The 25,563-nt window shown below is 39.2% G+C and overlaps 1 protein-coding gene and 1 long non-coding RNA gene across 2 annotated transcripts in view; one reads left to right on the top strand and one right to left on the bottom strand.

The window, feature by feature from the left end:
- The window catches only part of STK35 (serine/threonine kinase 35), a 52,204-nt gene extending 44,686 nt beyond the window's left edge, over window positions 1-7,518 (top strand). Inside the window, exon 4 of the mRNA XM_051979967.1 lies at window positions 1,529-7,518. The gene's annotated coding sequence lies outside the window, so the exon portion shown is untranslated. The remainder of the gene's footprint in view (window positions 1-1,528) is intronic.
- A 94-nt stretch (window positions 7,519-7,612) lies between these two features.
- LOC127550787 (uncharacterized) overlaps window positions 7,613-25,563 on the bottom strand; it is a 53,736-nt gene continuing 35,785 nt past the window's right edge. Inside the window, exons 3-4 of the long non-coding RNA XR_007950949.1 lie at window positions 19,243-19,321; window positions 7,613-13,110 (exon numbers count right to left, since the gene is read on the bottom strand). This is a non-coding gene — a long non-coding RNA (uncharacterized LOC127550787). The remainder of the gene's footprint in view (window positions 13,111-19,242; window positions 19,322-25,563) is intronic.

The following is a 25,563-nucleotide window of genomic DNA, read 5'->3' as shown; positions in this document are numbered from 1 at the left end:
GGAGACTGGGGCTTCTATGAACAACTTCGAAAGTTGTGTGCTAATTGAACTTCTTCCTGGTTTGGACTTGGTGTTTTCATTTCATCTAAAAATGCCATATTTTCACTCTTTCCCTCTTCTTCCACAATATCTTTATACACCTCTCTCCCTCCCACCACCATCCCCCAAGATTTGGAAGGATACTGCAGCACCCTAGAGACCATTCTGCAAATCCTAACTTCAGTAGCAATTTGCTATAAGCTGTCTGCCTCTGTTTCAGCATGTCCCTTGCTCAAGCACATGTTTCCCCCAGCTGATCCCAGGCACTGATGAGAGCTTTCCTGGGCATGTCACGTGGAGTAAATAGCAGAATAGGTTTGCATAATGCTGCCAAGATGTTTGCCAGAATTCTGATGCCTGACATGAAGAGACCACCTTGCCAAACTCATTTCCTAGACTTGCTGTGGTATTTATGTTTATTACCAGAAGACAATTTAAATGGTTAATCTTGTTGAATGAAAAATAAAGGCAGCCAATAATAGCCAGCAGTACAAACACTTTGCCCATGTTTTTCCTGCCCCCCCCCTTCCTTAAATTACTCTCTGTTCATTCTTTGCTCTTATCTTTTGAGAAAAGGACACAGTCACCCCATGTAGCCCACCAAGTACTAATCATTTGATCAGAAATTGACATGCTCGTACTGAAAAGCTGCCCCTTGAAATCAACAGAGCACGATTCAGAGTCTTGGAATGGGAAGAAGCAGCCCTGGGCCCTGGTCTCAGCTCTATCACTCAGTCTAACAGAGGGGGCAAGGCTTGAATCTCCACTTGGCTACCTGACCACCTGCATTCCTTCCCTTCTCTGGATTTTATTTTTGAATTAGATGGTATCTGAGGATTTCTCTAGCTCTGACTCTTAATTATCTTTTAAGTCATTTGATCTATTTAAAAAGAAGATATTTTCCAACTCTGCCTGATATGTTAGACATGTAAGCATTCGATAAATTCCTCTGGACTGCTATTTCTTACCTTTTCCCACATATATGAAGGACTATAGTGATAGTTTTATTATATACAAAATGCTTTCTAAAACAAAGCATTATAGGATAGAAATATTTGTTATCATCTTGTCACGTTATCTCATTTAATTTTTATTATTATAATTATTTTTAACAGCCACATTAAAATTGTAACAGAAATTATCATCTACAAAATTAAAGAAGTGGTTAGATTTAATTTTTTTCTTTTTTTTTCTAGGCAATATTGGGTGAAGTGACTTGCCTAGGGTAACACAGCTAGGAAGTGTTAAGTGTCTGAGGTCAAATTTGAACTCAGGTCCTCCTGACTTCAGGGTTGGTGCTCCATCCACTGCGCCCCCTAGCTGCCCCTGGATGATCTCTGAGGTCATAAGTGGCTCAGCAATAGGATTCAAGCCCAGGGGTCCTTTCATTGCTGCATGCTACCTTTGTAAATTCCTCAAGTTGTCAGCAACAGCAGAGAATGACTCTGAACCTACTTAACTTGGTTTCTCCTTCATTGGTGTCTTCCAGGTTGACTTCGCAGGGACCCACAATCTCTTCAGTATGTGCATAGAGGGAAGCAGAGGATCAAGAAGTGGCTGGGTGGATGATGGGCACTCTCCGGACAGCTGGATCTCCAGCTATGTGAAGCTTTTGTTTGGGGGGTGGTTGTGGTTTTTTCTGTGTATTTGATTTTTCTTTCCCCCCTCCTTTCAATTTTTCTTTACCTTTTATTGGGAAGCCAATTGAGACTTCAGAAGAGCAGGAGCTATTCCGATGGACAGGCACCAGTTTGTTTAAATCCAATTCAATATGGACAGAGCATATGTGTACTTTTTTTTTTTTTTTCAGATGGAATGGGAAAAGGATATTTGTTCATCTTTTTTTTTTTCCTCCTTTCCCCCCTCTATGTTTCTGTCCTGATTTTTCAAACAACTCATTGAGAAAGATCCTTTTGTTCAGCCTTTCACTGTCAAACCCATTCAAGGCCAGAAGAATTTTTTCTAAGAACTTCTGCTGGTGTGGAGCAGGTAGCTCTTCCTCTTAAATCCTTTCCCTAGGTCAAGGATTTGTTCTGGCCCAAGGATGATCCTGTTGGATAACTATGGAGAGAGAAGAGGCCCCTTTGTCTTCAGTCCTAACTGATATCTAAGTAGCCAGCACTGACTTATCCCATGGCAGAGAGTAAGAGACAAGAAGAAAGGCGTGTGCTGGGTCAGACCTGGGAAAATATGGGAGGGCCCAGTGCAGAGTTTGGGGGAGGGCATCCTCAGTCTCATAATATTCTTTGGTGTCCAAGAATCCAAACCTCAGATCACAGCCAGGAATTGGATCCCCCCTGTTGGATGTTTTATACATACATACTGTCTGTGTCTATTGGTCCATCTATTATCACTCTTATTTGTCTCTCTATTGTAAGCTCAGTCTCCTGATTGAGTGAGCTAAGGGGTTGTAAAAGGATTTTCCCACGTCCATTTTTATGCGTGTTTCTTCTGACAGGAGAATCCAGGAGAGAAACCATTTGTGCCAAATCTTTGCTAGGAAGGCAGCCATGTGATGGTGTTCTCAGGCTAGTCTTACCTGCTACCCCTTTTAGAACCAGCAAAAGAGGTGGGGTCCTTCCTAGAACTGGCCCAGTTATAGTCTGCCAGCAGCATTTTCATGGGGGGTATAATGGGGACAGACAAACTGAGGCTAACTCAAAAGGCCTTGCCAATGCATCACTGCCTGGGCTGGGTACATGCAATCCTTGGGTCTTGGCTGGCAGAAACCTTTCCATGCCCTGTTCCCTGTAGGTGGAGGTAAAAGTGAAAGAACCTATCTCAAAGTGGGTGTTTTCCATAGGAATGTGCTTGTTCAAAAGGAAAGGCCCTACTAAACTAGAGAAGCCCATTTGCCAGCCTAGAAACCTTTCGTGCAATCAGCTAATCAGCTCGTCACCTTCAAAATCTCCAGATTCTTTATCCACTTGGTGTGTCTATACGCACTCTTTCACCCTTACTCTCTCATATTCTTTGTCTCTCTACCCAATGTACTTGCTGTCTCTCAAGGATCGTTTACCCCTTGTATCTGTTCTCTCTTAGTATGATTGACGGCTAAAGCTAGATTTCTTGAATATATATCTTTGTTATTCCTCTCCATCTCAGTGGCCAGTTATAGCCAGAGTAAGAAAGGTGATGGGTGTTAAAGGGGAAAAAGAATTTTTTTTTCCTTCCTTCTTTCTGCCTAAAGTCAGGAAAGACTGACCAGGGATGAAGAAAGAGAGAATTGACAGAGACAAAGAAAAGGCATTTTTTAGTATTTCTGCATCTCCTTTGGTTTGACAGGTTCCTTCTAGCGCACCCAATTTGGGACCTTGTTTTCTGCACCTATATCTATTTTTCCAATTCCCTGTTGGGATTGCTCTAGCCTTTAAAAACTGACATGCGCCACACCTGTTGTGAACAGTTAGCTTCTGTAAGCATGATTCAGCAGCCCCCTGTCCTAGGAGTCCAGGAGTCACCTGGACCCAGATCTCCCTGCTTTCATAAGGCAACTCATTTGTTCTAGCTGTGACTTTGTTTTTCTAACTTCTTAGGTAGATAGCTCCTTAGATCAGTATGAAAACATACTGCTTTTGAAAGTGTGATCTGGGAGAAATCCTAATTAAAGTGAAAGCTGCTTCTCTACCCCCAATTCTCTTTTCCCATGGGGCAGATTTGTCTCTTCATTCATTACTGAATGGTGAAAAAAAGTCCTATATTTCAGTGCCACAAATTCCCCTTTGTATCTTCCCCGAACCCCTGCAGAGAAATCCCTAATTGAGGGTTCAAGGGCTAATATGTTTTATTTAAAGATTGATTGGAGCTTGGGATATTTTTATCCCCGCTTTACCATCTCCTCTCCTTCCCAGTTCTGTTTCAAGATTCTTGCCCCTCTCCTCACATAGACATCTTCTCTTCACCCTTTAGTGACATAGAATCTCTCCATCCTTTCAGTAGGTCACAAAATTCCATGTTTCCGATCATTCTAGTCCACATTGTGACAAAGATGGTTACGTTAGGTGTTCAGCACGCAGCCTAAGACCAAGAGTTGGAGCTCTTCGCTCTTTTTCCTCCTAGCATCAGAAGCTAGTCTTGCCCTCTTGGCTTTGACCTGAGCATCAACCAGGACTTCACTGACCCTGGCTCTAATGAGAGCCATCCATTCAGTTCAAAGTGCCTGCCCTCCATTTGTCTGCTCTCTGGAAACCACATCAGGAGGGCACCAAGCTGAGTGTCTGTGCTCAGGTGCTCTCCTTCACCAGAAAGGCAAGATGTCTGGGGGCTTGGTCTAGGGCTGGTCAGCAGTGTATAGCATGGCACAGCTCAGTAGCTCTGGACGCAGTTAATGGTGTTCACTCCTTTTACTACGCCCCTTCTACATAATTCTTCTTCTTCTCTCCCCATGCGCATGTCCTGGGCCTAATAATGGCATTGCTCAATTCTACATGCTCAGCTTGGCCTATCTCATCCCAGATCGAGAAGGAAAGCCTTTCTAGGATTTCAGGAGCAATAGGTATTCTTGCTTGGCTGTTTCCTTACTGTACAGCCCTTTCTTCTCCCTAAAAATCCCTTTCGGCAAAATGGTAATATTTAATTACTTTCCCAGGAGTCTGTGGAATGGACTTCAATTCTGCAGAATAGAAAATCATAAAGAGCATTCCATCTAAAGGCCCAAGCCTGCATTTTCCCTGTGGAAAGCAGATAGGCCTCCCAGGCTAGATCTGTTTCTCTTAAGGCCAGAGAATCCCAGGGACAGACCATAGTGCCTTAAACTGGAAAATTTCAGCCTCACAAAGTATATCACACTGTTGTCTTCCCCACTCCTCCTTTCTCCCATCTATTTCCCATCTCATTTTTCTTCTCCACTCAGCTTTGTTTTCCATCTCCTTCCCATCAATGTCCGTGGACACTTGTAGTTCCCTTTCTCCTAACTTTTCTGGTGTTGTGTTCTTGTTCCTCTGAATTGTAAGGGAAGGGCTTTTAATTCTGGACGTAAGTAACTATGAAATTCTCATGTTAGTGGAAAGACCAGTCTTTTGTCTTGTGACCCCCCTCATCTTTCCCTATACCTTCCTAAGGCCATTGGTGGTTCTCCTAGAGGAGAAGAGGGGCCTCTATCTAGATCTTGGTTTGTAGTAAAAACTTTGTAGTCAGACCTCCCTGTTCCCCAGTCTTTGCCTCCTCCCCATCCTTCTCTCTGCTGATAGCACTGCTGGCTAAGATTCCTTCCCGGGGCACGTCCCCACTAGTGATGTGAGCTGGGAGAATGTCAATGCACAGGAATGTGGGGTGAGTCCAGTAGTGCAGGCTGGGGTTTAGGAAGCTCACAGGGCGCTCACTGGCAGAAATCATAAATCTTCTTCAGAATAAACTCAATTACCCACTTTGGGGCATTGAAGACAGCTCTGAGGTCTTGACAACCTGGTGGTTAAGCCCCATTTTATTGGCCCCTCTCTCCCAGCCCCATAGATGGAACAAGTGTCTTCCTCTCCACCCATACCCTGCCTCATGCCCAGACTTTGCAAAGTCTTTCCTCAAAGGAATATGATTCCCAAGGGGTCTAGGAGCGAGTGTATGAAATTGTTTACTTTTGAAACGTCCTGTTTACAGTAGGGAGGGGCCAAATTCCCTGGGCAGAGTGGGTTGGGACTTTCAGAGCACAAGGAGTTCAAATCCTTATTGAACACCTGATATCTATCCTTTGTGATACAGCCAGCCAACTGTTGGTCCTGAGGAGGGTTATATTCTTGTCCCTCTCTTTCTCCTCTCCTGTTTTCAGAATCCAGAGGTGCTAGGACTAACTGGCCTGTAGTCCCCTTCCCAGGTCTTCCTGCCTGTTTTGTGTGTCTCTCCCTTCCCTCCTCCTTTCGGAATTTTTAGCTCCTTAACATATCAAATGTCTCCTTGAACCAGAGTGCTTGGAGCAATAAGTTTTTTTTTTTTTTTTTTAAATGTAACTGAGGAAAGGAACATCCCTATGGATTCTCTGCCTCAATTCTGTTTTGTTTTTCTTTTGAAGTCTCAGTAGGCAGGATCTAGTCTGGTTTTAAACCTGCCTGGTACCAGAAACAGGCATAAATACCACATCTCGCCACTTCTCCAGGCAAGCAAATCCCCAGGCTGAGGGAGCAGGGAATACTCCTAATTTGTTTTGTGGGCCTCTTACTGCACACTGCCAACGCAGCTCACCAGCCTGGCCTAGGGAATGTGCCTTGCCTGCCATTGGCTGAATTTATACACACCCCCAGATCCATGTATCCAGCCTGGCTGGGGTCTCTTTTGCCATTGCTTGCCCAGCTTCCCCTTTCTGGGCCTCTGGACCAAGATCAGACCGCTGATTATGTCCTTCCCTTCCCATACTTACATATGTTAATGAATTTCAACCATCTTGTAAGTGGAAACCCCAAAAGCCCCAGACCTTGGGCATTTGTTTGATTGCAATGGTTGGTGTTGGTAAGGTAGACAGATTACTGCCACTCAGAAGCCACAGCACTGAATTAATTATAATGCCTCTGATCTTGCCATGCCCAGGAATTTGATTAAAGGATTGACTTGGTTGTATGATTTTACTTGTTAATAACTCCATAGCCTGGTCCCAAGTGTGAAGGCATAGCAAGCCTTTCAGATACTCAGAAGAATAACATTAGCTAAGTACTTCATGTGTAGAGACATCAACAGCAACAAACTTCTTGCTGGCAAGCCCCCTATACATTAAGTCGGTAGATTTTGGTGCCATTGGTTTCAGTGTGATATCGATAAGGCTTTTTTTAGCTGCTTCCCTTAGAATTCTGACTTCAGAATAGCCCACCCCTGCCCTGGGTTTTACTCCCCATTTCTCAGCCCCCACTACCAAACAATTCCACTCAAATACTTAGAAGCCCTAGTCTGGGGAGGAGGAGCCTGCCCACCCTCTGTAAAGTTGCCCTGCAGGCAGCTTGGGACTTGGCACTTCCACAGCACTTTGAACCCCCAGCTCCCCCTTTTCTTGGTCAAGACAGAGGGAAGGGGCAAGATTCTTGTAGAAGATGGAAAAGATTGGTGGCCATGTAAGTAGGAGAAAGCTAAAGAGGAAAAGTCATCTTCACCTCTCAAAACTCTTTTCCTAAAAAAAACAGGGGCTCCTTCAATACAGTGGACAGGACAGAGGTGGGCAGATTGAGGGAAAGGCTTAAACCCAGGCTCAAAGTTAGTTTAAAATACTAGTTAATAAATCTATTTTTTCTGGGGGTTTTTTTGTTTGTTTTGTTTTTGTTTTTGTTTTTTTTTTTTTTTTTTGGTTTCTGTTTTTTTTTTTGCACAGAAGCTGGTAATCTAGGACCTATGTGTGAACAACTTTATATAAATATTTTTTGTACTCAGTTTACTTGGGTTGGATTAAAACCTTGTATTTAAGTTCCTCGAACACTGTGGATCCCCTGATGTGTATGAATGGCAGACACTTTGTAAATTAAGAAATGTTTGTGTGAATAAAGCTATTTGATGGGGTTGAAGAAGCAAGCCATCTGTGATTTGAACGATCCTTCAACTTGTGGGGGTTTTTTTTGTGGTAGGGGGTAGGCTGGAGTCAGAGACACCACCCCCCACTCCCCATCCCCTCCACTCTGAGCCTTGCATGTACCTAACAGGTTCAGCTTTGGAGAAAAGATCACCATATCTACCCTGTAATGGCCATCAGGCAGTCTTAGCTTACAAAAGGAAACTAAAGCCCAAAGGTGGGAAATTAGCCATTCAGAATCATTTAGCAAGTCCACTTCAAATATCTCAACTCTTCTATGGAGAGCAGAAGCCAGAGAAACAGGGATTAGCACTTTAAAACCTGGAAGTCTTTAGGATTTTCACAGGAACTCAGTGTTGGAGTCTTCAAGTTTCAAGGGTGAATTTGACAAATCCGAACCACAAAAAAAGTTAACCATAGTTCATTTTTCTTTGCTCTCCCAGAGGCAAACTCTGGAGGACATACCAGTCCTTTGAGCTGTAAGGATTCTAAGGTAACATAGTCCCACTCTCAAAGTAAAGGGCAGTGATCACACAATTAGGACTGGATTTTGAATTGGGGACCTCTGATTTCATAATACTGCCTCCTCATCATGTTAGTAAAATTGTTTCAGTCAATAAGGACATTGGAACACAAAAGATTCAGAACTGTAAGAAACTAAAAATTATTCATATTTATATATTGCATTCCAGGTCCAAAGAAGCAATTTGTCCGTGGCTACACTACTTTAAACTGGCAAGACTGAAATCTGAACCCAGGTTCAAATTTCAAAACGGTATAAATGGCAAAGCCAAGATCCAAATCAGTCTCTTTTTACCTTCACATCAAGCAGGCTGACCAGTCTGGTTGTAAGAAAGAATTCTGAAGGGGAGGAGTAGGAGGTGAGATTGAAGAGATTAGTTGAGATCAGACTCTGGAAACCTCAAGTGCCAGGCTTGGGAGCTTAGGCTGTCTTCAGTCTTAGCGATGAGCCATCAGAGGGAATGTTAAGATCATGTACTTATCACCCACCCCAAATTGGGGTTGGAGAGCAAGAAACTGTCCAGGAGAGAAGTAAAATTAGTCACCCCCAGCTCCAGACTTCAGTAGAACCTATAATGTGTTTGATGGGCCCCATAACTGTGCTTTTAGGTTGATTAGGGACAGGCTGGGCCTGGACACAATTCCATTGAAGCAGGAAAAAAAAAAAGATTCAAGTCTTTGGAATGTTAAGAGAAAAAGATAAGATTCATCTTTGGTGTTCTCCATTATCTATAGGGAGATCCAAATGTGTAGACATTCCAGTCTTGGGAGTAGAGGGAGGCTGGGCAGGTAAAGGGTGGGGGTCAAAACCTTCCCTGTCTTCAGAAGTTAGGGAATTTAAGGATGAAGAGAAGACTGAAGACAATGACGAGGAGATTGGAAACTTAATAAACTAGGAATATTTTGCCTGAAGATTTGGGATCTGGCTATGTTTAAAAGAGTGATTAAGGGGCTTGTCCTTCTTAGCCTGATAAGAAGAAAACAAGTTGACTTCTTTTTCCCCAAAGTTAATTTGGGCTCCAAGTAGGAAAAAAACCCAACTTGGTAACAAATTAGAATGTAATGTCTAAAAGTGGACTTCATAAAATTTCACGTGAAATCTTCAAAGACCACTTTTTGGGAATATTGGTTAGGTTAAACAGCTTCTGAGACCCCCAATTTTGACATTCATAAAACTAGCTTATTCCCTTGGAGAGCTTGGCCCTTCAGGACTAGCCTGATCTTCCTCCCCTCTGCATTTTATAATGTCAGTCTTTTCTCCCACCTCCCATCATCACACTCACCAGTAAAGGGAACTATGAAGAATGTGAGCTGATATCCCAGTGATCTCCTAAGGTGGACAAAAGAAACCTTTTTTCCTTTAAAGGGAATAAGAAAAATCAAAGGCCCTGCACAAATTGAGAGGAAAAAATGTAAATTAAAAAAAAAAAAAAAAAACACCTTTCAGGTATCATGTGCATTATGGTTTTTGTTTCTCTTAAATGGTAGAGGAGTGGTAAATACAGCATTTATTCATTCAGTTAGTTAACAAGCACCTACTATGTGCTAAACACTATGCTAAGTCCTCCACTCAAACTCCTCTAATAGGGAGAATATCAATATGCTTTCCAGCAGAGCCAAGCAAAAGAAAAATTTGTAATAACAGAAAGGAGTGATAAAAACTTGACTCACTGCAAATGGCACTATTCAACTTAAATGTAATGGTTTAAAAGAAATCTTTGTGTTACATAATTTTTCTTTTGTATTTATATAATAACACAATGCACTTAAAGTTGTATTTAATTTAAAAATGTATATGTGTAAGAGCAAATGTTCTGAATAGGGCCTGAATGATGTTTAAATATTGTTGGCTCAAATGAGTTACACACGCATACACAGTTTAAAAAAAAAAAAATGCAAAAAATAGCCCTTCCTCTCAAGCTGATCACAGTCTAAAGTAGGAAGAGACAACAACTCTGTACAAACAGCATATAGGCAAGATAAACTGAGGGTAGTCTCAAAATTTGTGTTTGAGCTCTTTCTAGTTGTGGGTTTCTGTACTAGAATACAGAAGCATTTTAGATATGGCCCCTGGACTCTTGGAAGGAGAATGACCGTAATTCAAATAAATATAAGCACTAGGGAGGTATATTCAAAATGGAGGCTTTCAGAAGGACTGGCAGAATTAAGAGTTAGTGAAAAGTTGTGAGTAAAACTTGATAGGAAAAAATTGAATAGAGCCTTAAAGACAGTGCTGGAAGCATGACCTTAAGCGTGAAATACTGGAGAGGAGAAACTTTAATTAGGAAGCTAGTAAAATAATCCAGATGATGGTTGGTAGATGCCTGGACTAGGTGGATAGCAAAGAAGTGCAAAGGGAGTCACTTGGATATAAAAAGAACCTAGAAGATTTGTTTCTAGTCCTACTTAACTGGGAGAAAGGTGGAAAAGTCTAATCCAGTCTAGTCCTACTTAACTGACTAGAGGAGATGGTATAAATGAATGGGGGGAAAATTGAGCTCTTCCTTGGCAAGTACTATTCTAAACTATTTGTTTTTACAAAATGAGCTTATATTCTTATGGGAAAGACAACAGGAGATTTAGGACCAAAAGGGAGCGTTTTGGTTTGAAATGTTATTGGGACAGTAAATGCAACCTTGGGGAACTAGATTGACACCTTTTCAATCTATTTTTTATCCAAGCTTCAGTAGTATTGTTGATTTGATTGTGGGAGAAAAGAGGGAAAGCAATTTTTAGTCAATACTTTGCGGGGGGAGGGGGGTGTTAGCAAAGTATGACAGATCTTAGCAGCCCATTCTATAGATGTATAAACTGAGGCCTCCCCAAAGGAAATGGCTTGTTTAATTTATCATAACAGGAAATTGGTAACATAGCTAGGATTGATATCCTGTTCCTTAGGGCAGTACTTTGTTTAGTGGGACCTCAGAATAGACTGACTATTCTTGACCCTTGCCCACAAGAGGAGAACCCATTATCTAAGGATCAGGGGATGAGTTCTACATCTAGCTCTGCCTCGCTAGCTGTATAACACCAATGATGAGTTTCTTCTCCTCACTCTCAGTTTCTGTACCTGTAAAATGGATAAAACAGTACTTATGTTATTTCCCTCAAAGGGTTATTATGAGGAAAATATTCCCTGCCATGGAAACATGAGCTCCTATCCATTATTTTTATTCTTGGACTATTTCAGATCTTGCTTCCATCTTTCTAGTCTCATTACTGCCTTCTACCTGCTTATTGTTTAGAATCCACTTGAAAGGGCTAGCAGACAAACAGGGATTTAAGCTAGAATGGGCCAGAAACAGATAATTTAGTCCAGTTGTTGGGGTTCAAAGGAAACCCCAAAAGGTTGGTGCTCCAGACCAGTGTCATAAGGTGTCTCAAAAGAATTTGCAAGCTCAGAACCATCTCCCAAGTCAAGGGGAAAATTTATTTTAAATATAATGCCAATTACAGCAGGCCAAATTCAAAAGAATTTAACAAAGAACCAGGAACAAGAAGATAAATTTATAGGAAAAAGTTGAAAGACCAGGTCTCATGTCACTGATTTGCTAAGTTTATGGCTTACAGATGGATTTGAAGAGTGGTCTAGTAGGCACTTCATTATTGTCTCAAAAACTTTGTTATTATTGACCAAAAGATTTTTATCTGACAGCAATGTTTATAGAACTATGACATTCCCAAGGCCAGGGGACCTTAGGGTTATCACTACATCTCCCCTAGAAGGTAAGGGAAGAAATATATCATTTTTAACTATATCACTCCCAAGACTAGGGGACCTTAACGTTATTGCTGCATCTCCCCTAGAAGCTGCACTCTATCACAACTACCTCACTGTACAGAATAGGAAACTGAGCCAGAAAAATTAGTTGACTTGCCATAGGTCACATGGGGAATAAGTTAAAGAGCCAGGATTCAAATGTAAGCCCTGGGACTTCAGATCCTGTTCCTGCTCCTGCAGTGGTCCCCAGAGAACCATTGGCCAGTCTTGTCTACAGCGGGTGATGGGGCTTGGGTTTATTGCTTTGATTTAGAAGCTGGCCATCTTCAGGGGTCTTGATCTATATCTGGCTTGGGAGGAGCAAGTAAGGAGGGCACATCTGTGACTCACATGTCATGGCCTCCCCTCCCTGATGTCATTATCTTCAAGAATGAAAGCAAACAACAACCAGAAGCTGGCAGGATGGAATTACTCCTGAGCTCACCAGTCATTTCTGAGGTTGCCGCCAGGATTTAATCAGCACTTAGAGGTCAGGCAGTGTGCTAAGTGCTTTATAAATATTATTAGATCTAGTCATGGTTCAGCCACTAACTTGTATGTTTGGGTAGATCACCTCTTTCTCAGTTTCCTCATCTATAAAGTAAAAAATTGGACTGGATGGTCCCTAAGGTCCACATTCTATAGAGCTGGACAACAACAATAATTACTTATATGGGGTTTATACTGTATGCCAGACACTGTGCTAAGAGCTTTACAATTTGATCCTCACAACAACTCTGGGAAGTAGATGTTGTTATCCACATTTTTACAGGTAAGGAAACTGAGATAAAAGTTAAGTGACTTGAAATGAGACAAACAAAAGTTGTGACTTGCCCAAAATCACACAGCTGGTAAACTATATATATAAAACACTATATGAAAACCCTCAGGTTTTCCTGATTCCAGGCTCAATGCTCTTACCTATTGGGCCACTGCCTGCCTGATCTAACTGGAAAGGTAAAGCATATTCTGATATTGTGTTTTATGTTTTAAGTAAGGTTCTTTTCAGGCTGTCATTCTTCTGTATTGTTTAACTCTTTTTCCTAATCAAACATTTAACCATTCAACAAACCTTTCATCAAATTCTTATGTTCAAAATACTACACCATATGCTTGGACCTGATGCAAGGACGAAAACATGAATCCCTCTCTCTCAAGAAACATTCTTTTGGGGAAGTATACCCAGAGAAGTACAGTACAATGAACATCGAAGAGGGGAGAGCATTAAAAATGTGCGCTAGGAGTAGGCGGGGGATCGGGGACAGTGTCATAGAGAAGGTGGCGAGTGCTTTCCAGATGTAGGAGACATTTCCTGCAAACATAGAGACAAGAGGATTATGGTTCTTTGAACAAAGTGGGGAAGTTTGGAGAAAGATCAAGTTTCTATTTGGACATTTGGACTTTTTTTGGAATTTAAGATGCCAATGGAACATCCAGAAAGCATTCTAGGAGATGAAATAAGGAGAGATTGGGGTAAAGAGATAAAGAGATAAAAGATAGAGAGCACAATTAATAGCCCTAGGAAACACCTAAGCCTACAGGGGCAGAAGATATCTGATATTCTAACCAAGACACTAAAAAAGGAATATTCAGAAAGATAGGGAAGAATCAGTATTGTCTTGGAAACCAAAAAAAGAAATAATATGCTGGAAGAGAAGAGTGGTCAGATAGGTTAAGAACAATGAAGCTTAAGAAAAGCTTATTAGATATTACAATAGATCATTTGATAATTCCAAATAAAACTTTAAAAATAATGATAGGGTTAAGTGAGTAGGTATTGAGAAAGTGAAGGTATCAGAAATGGACAGATTTTTTAAGTGGCTGGGAATTAGGAAATATCTTAAGATGCCAGGGCTATATGGAGGCTCTTCAGGGATAGGAGAACTGGGTATGTTAGTAAAACTGCAGGGGAAAAGCCAATAGAAACTGAAAGATTGAAGAGAGAAGAGGAAGAGAATAAGTATTTTAGCACCTATTTTGGGCCAGGAGTTTTACAAATAATATCTCAAACAACAAAGTTCATATGGAAAAACAAAAGGTCAAGAATTTCAAGGGAATTAATGAAAAAAAAATCAAATGAAGGTGGCCTAGCTGTACCAGATCTAAATTATATATTTAGTTATATATATTAAATATATATGTAAATATATATATAATATATAAATATACAAAAATATATAATAAATATATGTTATATAAATATATATAATTTAATTATATATAAAATTATCTATATTATAAAGCAGCAGTTACTAAAACCATCTGGTATTGGCTAAGAAATAGACTAATTGATCAATGGAATAGGTTAGGTTCAAAGGACAAAACAGCCAATAACTTTAATAATATAGTGTTTGACAAACCCAAAGACCCCAGTTTTTGGGATAAGAATGAATTATTTGACAAAAATTGCTGGGAAAATTGGAAATTAGTAGTGGCAGAAACTAGGCATTGACCCACACTTAACACCATACACCAAGATAAGGTCAAAATGGGTTCATGGAAGAATGAAGGAATTTATGATTAAAGAAGAACTAGAGATCACTATTGACCACAAGATAGAAAATCTTGATTATATCAAATTGAAAGTTTTTGTACAAACAAAACAAATGCAGACAAGATTAGAAGGGAAACAATAAACTGGGAAAACATGTTTACAATCAAAGGTTCTGATAGACCTCATTTCCAAAATATAGAGAGAATTGACTCTAATTTATAAGAAATCAAACCATTCTCCAATTGATAAATGGTCAAAGGATATGAACAGACAATTCTCAGATGAACAAATTGAAACTATTTATAGCCATATGAAAATATGCTCCAAATCATTATTAATCAGAGAAATGCAAATTAAGACAATTCTGAGATACCACTACACACCTGTCAGATTGGCTAGAATGACAGAGAAAGATAATGTGGAATATTGGAGGGGATGTGGGAAAACAGGGACACTGATACATTGTTGGTGGAATTGTGAACACATCCAGCCATTCTGGAGAGCAATTTGGAACTATGCTCAAAAAGTTATCAAACTCTGCATACCCTTTGATGCAGCAGTGTTTCTACTGGGCTTATATCCCAAAGAGATACTAAAGAAGGGAAAGGGACCTGTTTGTGCCAAAATGTTTGTGGCAGCCCTGTTTGTAGTGGCTAGAAGCTGGAAAATGAATGGATGTCCATCAATTGGAGAATGGTTGAGTAAATTGTGGTATATGAACGTTATGGAATATTATTGTTCTGTAAGGAATGACCAGCAGGATGAATACAGAGGGTTGGCGAGACTTACATGAACTGATGCTAAGTGAAATGAGCAGAACCAGGAGATCATTATATACCTCAACAACGATACTGTTTGAGGACATATTCTGATGGAAGTGGATCTCTTCGATAAAGAGCTAATTTAGTTTCAATAGATCAAAGATGGACAGAAGCAGCTACACCCAAAGAGAGAACACTGGGAAATGAATATAAACTGCTTGCATTTTTGTTTTTCTTCCCGGGTTATTTATACCTTCTGAATCCAATTCTCCCTGTGCAACAAGAGAACAGTTCAGTTCTGCACACATATATTGTATGTAGGATATACTGTAACCTATTCAACATGTAAAGGACTGCTTGCCATCTGGGGGAGGGGGTGGAGGGAGGGAGGGGAAAAATCAGAACAGAAGTGAGTGCAAGGGATAATGCTGTAAAAAATTATCCTGGCATGGATTCTGTCAATAAAATGTTATTAAAAATAATAATAATAATAATATCTCATTTGAGCCTCACAACAATCCTGAGAAGTGGGTATTTTTGGAATCCCCAAAGATTAATTAATTCCCCAATTAAGGAAGCTGAACCAGATTAAGGGACTTGCCCAGTATCACACAGCTAGTAACTGGGATCATATTTGAACTCAGGTCTTGATAACTTCAGCCTTAGTGCTTGTACAGTCACTGTACTACTTGGCTACCTAGGAATAGAAGTACTGAAGGTCCCAGTGAGGTTGATGATTGATTTGCAGGGGTCCTCAAACTACGGCCCGCGGGCCAGACGCAGCAGCTGAGGATGTTTATCCCCCTCACCCAGGGCTATGAAGTTTATTTAAAGGCCCACAAAACAAAGTTCTTGTTTTTACTATAGTCCGGCCCTCCAACAGTCTGAGGGACAGTGAACTGGCCCCCTATTTAAAAAGTTTGAGGACCCCTGATTTAGGGGGAGTGAGTCATAAGAAAAGAAAAAAGAGATTTTAATCAAAAAGAGGAATTTCAGAAGTTTACCTCTAAAAAAAGGTGGCACAATTATGGAAGATATAAGGTAATAATCTTGGACATGAGAAGTTAATGAATTGGAAGGCTAAGGGCATATCATTCAAGGGGATATCAAAACATATTGAATTTACCAGGTATTATGAATCAAATAATAAATTCCTCGAATAAGTAAAAAAAGTAACATCTGAACAAGAATCTGGACAGAGTGAACATCAAGGGAGAAGTTGGACAGTGATGGTAGATATATTGGATCCTCAAGCCCACCTCTCCCGACCCACAGTACCCAAGCACTAGTCATACACAGCCTGAATCTATCCTAAGCAACCCAGAGCACTGAAGAGCATGGTTGGGATGCAGTATCCTTTGAGAGAGTCAGCAGATTATGTCTGAGCTCTTTTCCGAACATTCTGTATTTTTTGGTGCACAATAAGGGCTTAATAAACATTTGTTGAGTGATTCACTATTCTTAAGATCCTATCCAACTCTGACACTTTGGTCCTATATACATAGTCCTAAAGTCCTATATAGCTCTGGCATTTTTTATTCTAAGACTCCCCTGCTCTAATAGTCTGTGTTCTAAGTTTTTAGCTCTGATACCCTGTGAATCTGAATGTACTCCTTAAATAACAGGACTTTGTGTTTGAGAGAGCATGACAAAAGTGGAATCATCCCTAGTCTAGAAATCAGAGATAAGCATTCTAGTCTCAGCCTGGTTACCAAATCCTGTTACCAAATCTTTCTGGGCTTCAGTTTCAGTTCTGAGCTTTCGGCCTCCTAGTCTGTAAAATAGACTCATCACCTCTGAGCTCTCTTCCAGTTCTAAGATTTGGTGCTGCCTCTTCTGTAGCCCCAGATTACCCCATTCCTCCTCCCCTATTCAGGCTGTGGCCCACATGCTCCACTCTTGAAATGGCCTCAGGCCCTTATCTCTTTGCCCACCTGTTTCATGAAGATGGAATGAAAGGAATTTAATAACAGCTGTCTAAATCTCCTGCCACAGTACTGCAGGGCCCAGACAGAGACAGTAAAAATCTAATAAAGAAATACAGGTTGGGCCCTACTTGTGAAGAGCCTTGAATGCCAAAGAAATTGACTCTTGAAGTCTCAATTCAGCTTTTATTGTTGTTGAAATTATAAAAAATAACACTGGAAAAACAAAAAAGCTTTTCCCCTTTTAGTCCAAACCTTCAAATAATCCAGTCTGGTGTTTAGGTCAGCTGCTTGTCCCACCTCTCTCCCCCATAGGATTCCATGTTGCCAAGAAATAAACAACTACTCTATCTTCTGAAATAGGGGAAGAAGGAACAAAGCCAAAAAATTTCAACTCAGAAAAGTACCTCGCTTTTCTCACTGGTTATCCACTGCACACTAATTTGGGAATAAAGCCTGTTACTATTGCTCTCTAGACTTTTCTGCAATTTGTTTGCTTGTGTGTGTCAGCTTTCATAACACAACATGGGCAAAACCTATTCAGGGTTTCTGTCTCCCTGACCTGCACCCCTCTGACCTGGGGCTCCAGTCCAACTTGTTAGTCTGCCACTTTCTTTTTCTTTCTCTTTCTCTTACTGCTTTTTACTTTCCCAATTACATATTAAAATGTTTTAACATTCTATTTTTTTATTCTGAGAAGTCATGCAAAGCATACTTCCATATTAGCCATATTGCAAAAGAAAATACAGAGCAAAGAAGAAAAATAAAGTGACAAAAAAAAAAAAAAAAACCCAAGAAAAATAAAGGTTAAAAAAAGTATGCTTCATTCAGACTCCATCAATTCTTTATCTGGAGGTGGATAATATTTTTCATCATAAGTCTTTTGGAATTATCTTAGATCATTGTATTGATCAGAAGAGCTAAGTCATTCACAATTTTTCATCTTGTTTTCCTGATTTTGCTCATTGTACTTTCTATCAGTTCATCTTAGGTTTTTACAAAACTAACCTATTCATCATTTCTTATAGCATAATATTCCATCACAATCATGTACCACAACTTGTTCAGCCATTCCCCAATTGTTGGGCATCCCTTCCTTTTCAATTCTTTGCCACCACAAGAAGAGCTGCTATAAGGATTTTTGTACATATAAGTCTTTTTCTTTTTCCTTTGATCTTTTTTGGAATACAGATCTAGTAGTGGTAGTTTTGGGTCAAAGAGTATGCATAGTTTTATAGATCTTTGGGCATGGTTCCAAATTGTTCTCCAGAAGGGTTGAGCTAGTTCACAGCTCTACCAATAGTGCATTAGTATCCCTATTTCTTCACATTCCCTCCAACATTTGTCATTTTTTTTTCTGTCATATTAGCTAATCTGATGAGTGTTTTATTTTGAATTTCTCTATAATCAGTAGTGATTTTGAGCATTTTTTCATATGATTATAGATAACTTTGATTTATTCTTCTGAAAACTTCTTATTCATATCTTTTGACCATTCATCAATTGGGGAATGACTCATATTCTCATAAATTTGACTCCATTCTCCATATATTTGACAGATGAGACCTTTTGTCAGAGAAACGTGCTATAAAAATTAATCTGCCACTTTCCATGTGACTTTGGATGTTTCCTCTCCTTCTGAATCTCAGTTTCTTATGCTATAAAAATTTAATAGGATGAGCTAGATTAGATCAAAGTTTCTTAAACTGTAGGGTGCAATCCCACATGAGGTCTCATAACTAAATGTGTGAGTTACAAAATTGTGATTTATCAAATGTTAATAAATCAAAAAAATAAAAAAACAAGTAAATGTCCGATGTATATACCTATTTAATATACCTAAATATCTGAGGTTATATAAAAATTTCTCCAGTGAAAAAAGGTCAGCTGCCTAGAGGCAGCTAGGTGGCTCAGTGAATAAATACCAGCTCTGAAGTCAGGAGTTCAAATCAGGTCTCAGACACTTAACATTTCCTAGTTGTGAGTCCGTAGGCAAGTCACTTAACCCTAATTGCCTGGGGGGAAGGGGGAAGGTCACAAGTGGACAAAGAGAAAGCCCTGAATTAGACAATCAGTGGGGTCTCTTGCAGTTTTTATAGTCTTTGTTCATTCATTCATAGGATTTGGATCTGGAAGAAATCTTAGAGATTATCTAAATGAACTGTCCCATTTTGCAGAGGAAAAAGATCCAGAGAGCTAATCTACTTGTCCAAGGCCATGTAGAACAAAGCAGAGTCAGGATTCAAAATAAAATAAAATGTTACCTTTTCACATTGCCAAGGTTGTTATTCATCCAGTAATCATTTGTTAAGCACCTCTTTGTGCAATGCATCATGGTAGCTTCTGGGGAGATAGAAAATGTATATAAGACTCAGGCTCTGACATCACTGATCCCAGGGTCTCTTGTAGAATTAAGATATAGCCAGAGATAAGAGAAGTGCATAGCTTTACATGAAGAAATACTGAGTGAGGTCTGTGTTCATTGTTTAAAGTTTTCCTTCCAACTTTGAATAACTTCATGCTCTCTTTGGTTCACTCTCCACCACCACCACTGCCCACTGAGAGATCACAAGGCCACCGTCTTGAGATTTGCTCCCTAGCTCCCACCACCCAGGAGAAAAGGAAAAGTTAAGATTAAAGATGAAAGCAACTACAGTAACACCACCACACCATCCATACATTCCTTGAGCATCTAGCAAGCATCAGCCCTTTCCTAAGTACTTTGATCTGGTCTCCACATCTTGAATTCTCCTGCCTCTTTCATGAAGTTTTTCCTGACCTCCATCTTCTGAACTGTCATAAATTTAAGCCACTCTTGGTTAATAAATCCAATTTAATTAATCCTGGTGCTAGAAGAATCATTAAAAATCACCTAATCCAGTGTGGTCAAATAGAAATGGATTCCTGCCTGCTGTATATTGACTGGAGAAACTACAAATTAACTTTTTTTGTGTATTTTATTTATTTAGTTCAATATTTCCCAATGATATTTTAGTCTGGTTCAGATCACACTACAGATCTGACCCTCATACATCTAATCTAGCTCCAGTCTCTTACTTAGTTGATGGAGAACCTGAGACCCAACGGGTTAAAAGTGATTTCCCCAAAATTACAGCAAGTTAGTGGCAAAGTCAGTACTAGGTGTCCTGACTCATCTTAGGGTCATTTCACTGCTCCAAGTCCTTGAGCATAGCTGCTAAATGTACTTCTCTAGCTATTTACAGTGTCTTCCCAAACCAGTCTGATGTATTCATTATCACCTGAATCTCTGTTCCATCAGACCTACAATTCACTTTATTACCCTTACTTTGAAGTTTAGCTGAAGGTCTCCCAGGAGACCTTCTCTGATCAGTCTAGGAGCTATGAGCTCTTACAGACCTAGACGGTTCAATGAATTCTTCTTATAGACAACTAACTTTTCAATCTGCCAGACTCTAGGTGACATAGTGAATAGAGGAAGGACTTAGAGTCAAGAAGACTCATTCATTTTCCTGAATCCAAATCTGATCTCAGACACTCACTTAACCACATCTGCCTCATTTGTAAAATGACCTGGAGAAGGAAATGGCAAAACACTCCAGGCTTTTTGTCAAGAAAACGCCAAATGAAATTTCTGTTTTGTCCAGAAATCCTGAAGGTCATCCCCTTCAAGACTGATTTTTTTGGGGGGTGGGGTAAGATGGGGGGGAGATGAGGTATAAAAGCCATTTTCTGCCTCATTTCTTACTTAGCCTCAATCACACTGTTAAAGGTCTTAACTTAAAAAGGCCTGAGTCATCCAAGGCCAGATCCAGTTGTTCTGATCTATGTCTGGCCACTGGACCCAAATGGCTCTGGAGGAGACAGGGAGGCAGAGACTTCGCACAGCCTCCTTCACTTAAATCCAATTCACTTGCGTGTCATGGTCTCTCTTCCCTGTTGTCTTGGACCTCTTTGAGAATGAAAGACAAATAACAAGAATAACAATGATCATTTTACAGATGAGAAAACTGACGCAAATAGAGTCCCACAGCCAGTAAGCGTCTGAGGCCAGGTTTGAACTGAGGGAGAGGAGACTCCAGGAGCAGTGCCTAGTTATTTTTATTATATCGTTATTGTTTCTGTTGTCATTATTATCCAGGTCCTTCCTAATCCTGATTGCACTTCTCTGGATATTCTCTAGGTGACCAATGTCCTTACATTGGGGTGCCCAGAGCGAACACAGGGATCCAAATGACCTTGAGACCATTCCTGTCCTATTTCTGGAAGCTGGCATTAGCTCTTTTGGTTGCCACAAATATTTACCAACTCCTAGTGAACTCTAGTTTCCTAAAATTTCCAGATACTTTCCAGAACAGTGGCTTTCAAACAAGATGGGCTTCTGTACATTTTCTCTTGCCCCCTCGAACTCACAAAAATCCCAATACAGAAGTTATGCAAAGAGATGGAGCCCTTACAACTCACAATAAGACTTTAAGAGGCCCCATAAGACTCGATCCTTATGAATGCACACAAGCTCACTCAGCTCCCACCAGTCTCTAGGATCCATCAGAGCATACAGACTTCCCCCCTAGTTTGTTGTCTGGGATCTTCTCAGGCATTTACCTCTTTATGCAATCTCTATAGACATGTTGTCCTTCTCCTTACCCCAGCATCTTGTTGGAATAAGTAGTGAAACACTTCTGACTATCCATGGATAGAGGATGAAGCATTATCAGGACCATGTTCTTCCTAGAGCAGGTCCTTAGTTAGAGGACCCCAGAGAGCCAGAAATTATGCCAGGAACACTTATGGTCTACCCTCCTCCAAGCATGCCAAAAGGAGCAGATGACTTAACCCAACCAGAGAATCAAAAATTAAGGGAACAAGGGCAAGGGGGGTTCCAGTGAAAAGCGAATTCCCCAATCGGGGAAGAGGCTGAAACAGTTTTAAAGTTCAATCCCAGGGATAAATCTATATCAAAGGAGGAGTCAGAAAACAAATGACAGGGGAATATAAGGAAGAAAAAACTAAAATCACTAATGATCTCAGGAAGAAGAAAATTCATTTAAAAAGAAAATTAGGAGCAGTTAAATCAGCAAGGAAAGATACTAAAATTAGAAGAAGAAGATGACTAGGCCTTCTCTCTTATATTTGTAGAGTTAAATTTTTGTACTCAGGTGCAAGACTTTACATTTCTCCCTATTCCATTTCATCTCATTAAATTGAGCTTAATGCTAGTCTAGCTTTTTAGATCCTGACTTTATCATCTAATCCACTGCATTAATCATCCCTTTCGGATTTATGTCATCTACAAATTTGATCAGTATAACATCAATAATCTTATTCAAGTCATTGATGAAATGAACAGCACAGGGCCCAGGACAAATCCCTAGGCTACTTCACTTGAAAGTCTACTGCCATGTTGAAACTGAATTATTTACAACTACTCTTTGAGACCAGCCATCCAAATAGTTCTGAATCTGCCTGATTGTAATATTATCATCCCAGTTAATCTGGATATTCACTTTTTCCCTTAACACACATTATTATTTTAGAATGCTTTAAGTTTAAAAAAGATACTATCACAATTGAAATTAAAGTGAGGCAACAAGTTTCCAAGCACTTCCAATTTATTGGAAAGGCTAGCACTTGCCAATAAAAAGGGTCTTTAGCTCCCCAGAAAGCTAAAAGACCCTAAATGAGGAAGACTTTTGTAATCATTGTTATTGATATGGAAAATTATGCTGATAGGTGTCCTAATATTGAATAAATCTAGAATTCTTGGTATGAATCCCATTATATATTATCTTTCTGAAATATTGCCACAATCTCTTTGCTAATAATTTATTTAAATTTTGTATTAATATTCATTACAGAAATGGAACATTTATTTTCTTCTGTTTTTGTTCTTATTAGGTCTCAGCACCATATTTGTATCATAAGAGGAATTTGGTAGGCCTCCTTTCCTACTATTTTTTGAAAAGAGTTTATATAGTATTTTGATTAATTCTTTCCTAAATGTTTATTATAAAAGTTTCAATAACCTAAAAAACAAAGACTCTGAATGAAGCCTGACAGATTGTTTTTATGGCAAAAATTAGAAGGAGCACCTAAAAATTGGAAAACTTTATAGATGGGGAAAACAAAAGCAGAAGGATCATAGACATGAGAAGACAATATGATTGAGTGGAAATTTAGAGTTCAGGGCTAGCAACATCCTCTCCTTCCATCTTGTTGCTATGTAAAGCTCATTGGTGGTGACCACCTACATAGCTAGTTAGTGTTAGAGTGATAATCAGACTATCTTAAAGGCCAGTGTTGCAGAGATAACAGATCAGACTTCCTGGCCTCTATCTGCATTTGTTAAGGATAACAGATTTCCTTGACAGAAGATTAGAATGGTGATTGGTTAGCAGAAAAACTGAACTTCTAAGCTTAATTCAGAGACAATGAGTGATTTAAAGGAAAGCTGATGTGACTTAGATAGTTACACAAACTGTCAATGATACAGTAATGATACAAAATGAAAACAAGTACAAAATAAAATCAATTTGGTTTTCTCAATTTTCAATTTCCCCCATTGACCTATGGGAGATTAGCTAGTTCCATAAGATTTTTAACATAGTCATTATCAATAGAAGGCATTAATATAAACTTTTCTGGCGCAAGCTTATAGAAACTTGCTATAATAATATTGCAACAAATGCAAAATCAGAAGAGAATAGTAAGACAGAGGACAATAAGGGCCCATTTACTTATGGTAGCTAACAGGTTATTTTACTACAGCCATGTGAAATCAAGAAGAGGGATTTCACTAGAAGTCAACTGGGAAAGGTAGTTTTCTTTCTGCTATAACTCAAATGAATCTTATGTAAGCTTGTCACAATTTGTCTTGACTGGTAAATGAAAGAACAACAAAATTGATTAAGAGCACAAGCTCTTCCCTGTTTCAGTAACAATCTAAAAAAACATGCAATTTTGCAAAATCATTTGAGCTACAGAAAATACTTCAGTCTATAAGGAGGAGATCGACTTACTTGTGGCCTGAGCCAACTTCTGAATTTCAAGTGAAAAATTCAGACTACTTGGAGGACTCACCATGAACTAATTTGAGAGGAGAGATTTGCATGTCACCAAGGCAACCAATAACCATCATGAAAGAAAAGCCACGATAATACAATAATGATCATCAATATTAACTAACATCAAATCTTCTTGTATCCTAGTAACTCATTTCTAATGTCTTTTAATCAGGATATTTTTATCTTGTATTCCAGATGCCCCACATAGTCATCTGCACCCTTAGATATTCTGGAGTAAGCCTTGTTCTCAGGGCAAAGGGGGGCTCCTCCTAAATAGATTTGCTTCTCTGGTTCCAAGTCACTTCCTAAATAACTTGGCTAAAATCTGCCAGTAATGAGATTCAAAAGAATTTAATACAACTTCCTAAACTTGCTTTTCAATAACAGCTTATAAAGTGAAAACCAGCTCAAGCTCTATGATTCTGATCATATTAATAATAGAGCTATAAGATCAAATTAAAGAAACCATAATTCACTTGAAACTTTGGAGAATTTCAGTTGTTAAATACCACTTGCCATTTCTGTCTTTACCTAAACCCTATGCCGTACACAGAAACTGCTTTTGACAGGCTGAAGAAAAAATTTTTAAAATAATTTATGAAGCTCTGACTCAAAATGGGTCCTCTGCCTCTTAACATTATCAAACAGATACTTCAAATAGGAAAATAACTTCACCTTCATCTCAATTATAAATGCAATTTTACATTTAAAATCCTTAATCCAATTTTTAAAATCCATTAGAAACATTTGGAAGCTAACCATATACATTTATTTATTCTAATTCTTAGAGAAAACAATCTTATCCTGCTGCTTTCTCAAGGTTTGCTACTCCATTTAATTTTTTAAAATCTGGAAGCCAATTACATGCACTTATATATTTTAGTTCTTAGAGAAAATAGTTTTATCCTGCTGTTTTTCAAAGTTTACCACTCCGTTTAATTAAAAAAAAAAAAAAAAAAGCCTTTAGAGGAAAAGGCTGATCTGAATTAGATCTGAATTAGAGAGAACAACATTATATATTTAGAAAAGAATAAAAGTCTTCTAAATTTATTTTTTTAAAAAATAGAAATGAGAGCATGAGGGAATAGGATGAGGAATAAAGAAGAATATGTAGCTTAATAAGAATGGGATAAAGAGGAAACAACATATATATTTGGAAGGCTATGAAATTCTTTCAAATTCAGATAGAAACAAGAGGACAAGGGGAATAGGAGCAAGGAGAAGATAAGGGAGGAAACTTTGTATGTTGGGGGTGGTGGTTAAGTAATAGGAGGATAAGGTAGCAGGTAGAAATAAAACAGAGAACTCAGGAGGGATAGAAAATAAGAAATATACAGAAGCATAAAATTAGGGATGGAATTTATTTTATTTTATTTTTTAAACAGTATTTTTTCCTCAGTTACATGTCAAGAAAAATGTTAGATTTATTTTTATAAGATTTCAAGTTTCTGGTTTTCCTCCTTACCTCCCTTTCTCCTCCCCTCTTCCAAAGATGGTAGGCAGTTTGATATGGTTTATGCATGTGTTATCATGGAAAACATT

This window comes from Antechinus flavipes, chromosome 2 (assembly GCF_016432865.1).
Source record: "Antechinus flavipes isolate AdamAnt ecotype Samford, QLD, Australia chromosome 2, AdamAnt_v2, whole genome shotgun sequence".
Lineage (NCBI taxonomy): Eukaryota > Metazoa > Chordata > Mammalia > Dasyuromorphia > Dasyuridae > Antechinus > Antechinus flavipes.
This window is presented reverse-complemented; position numbering and strand designations above follow the sequence as displayed.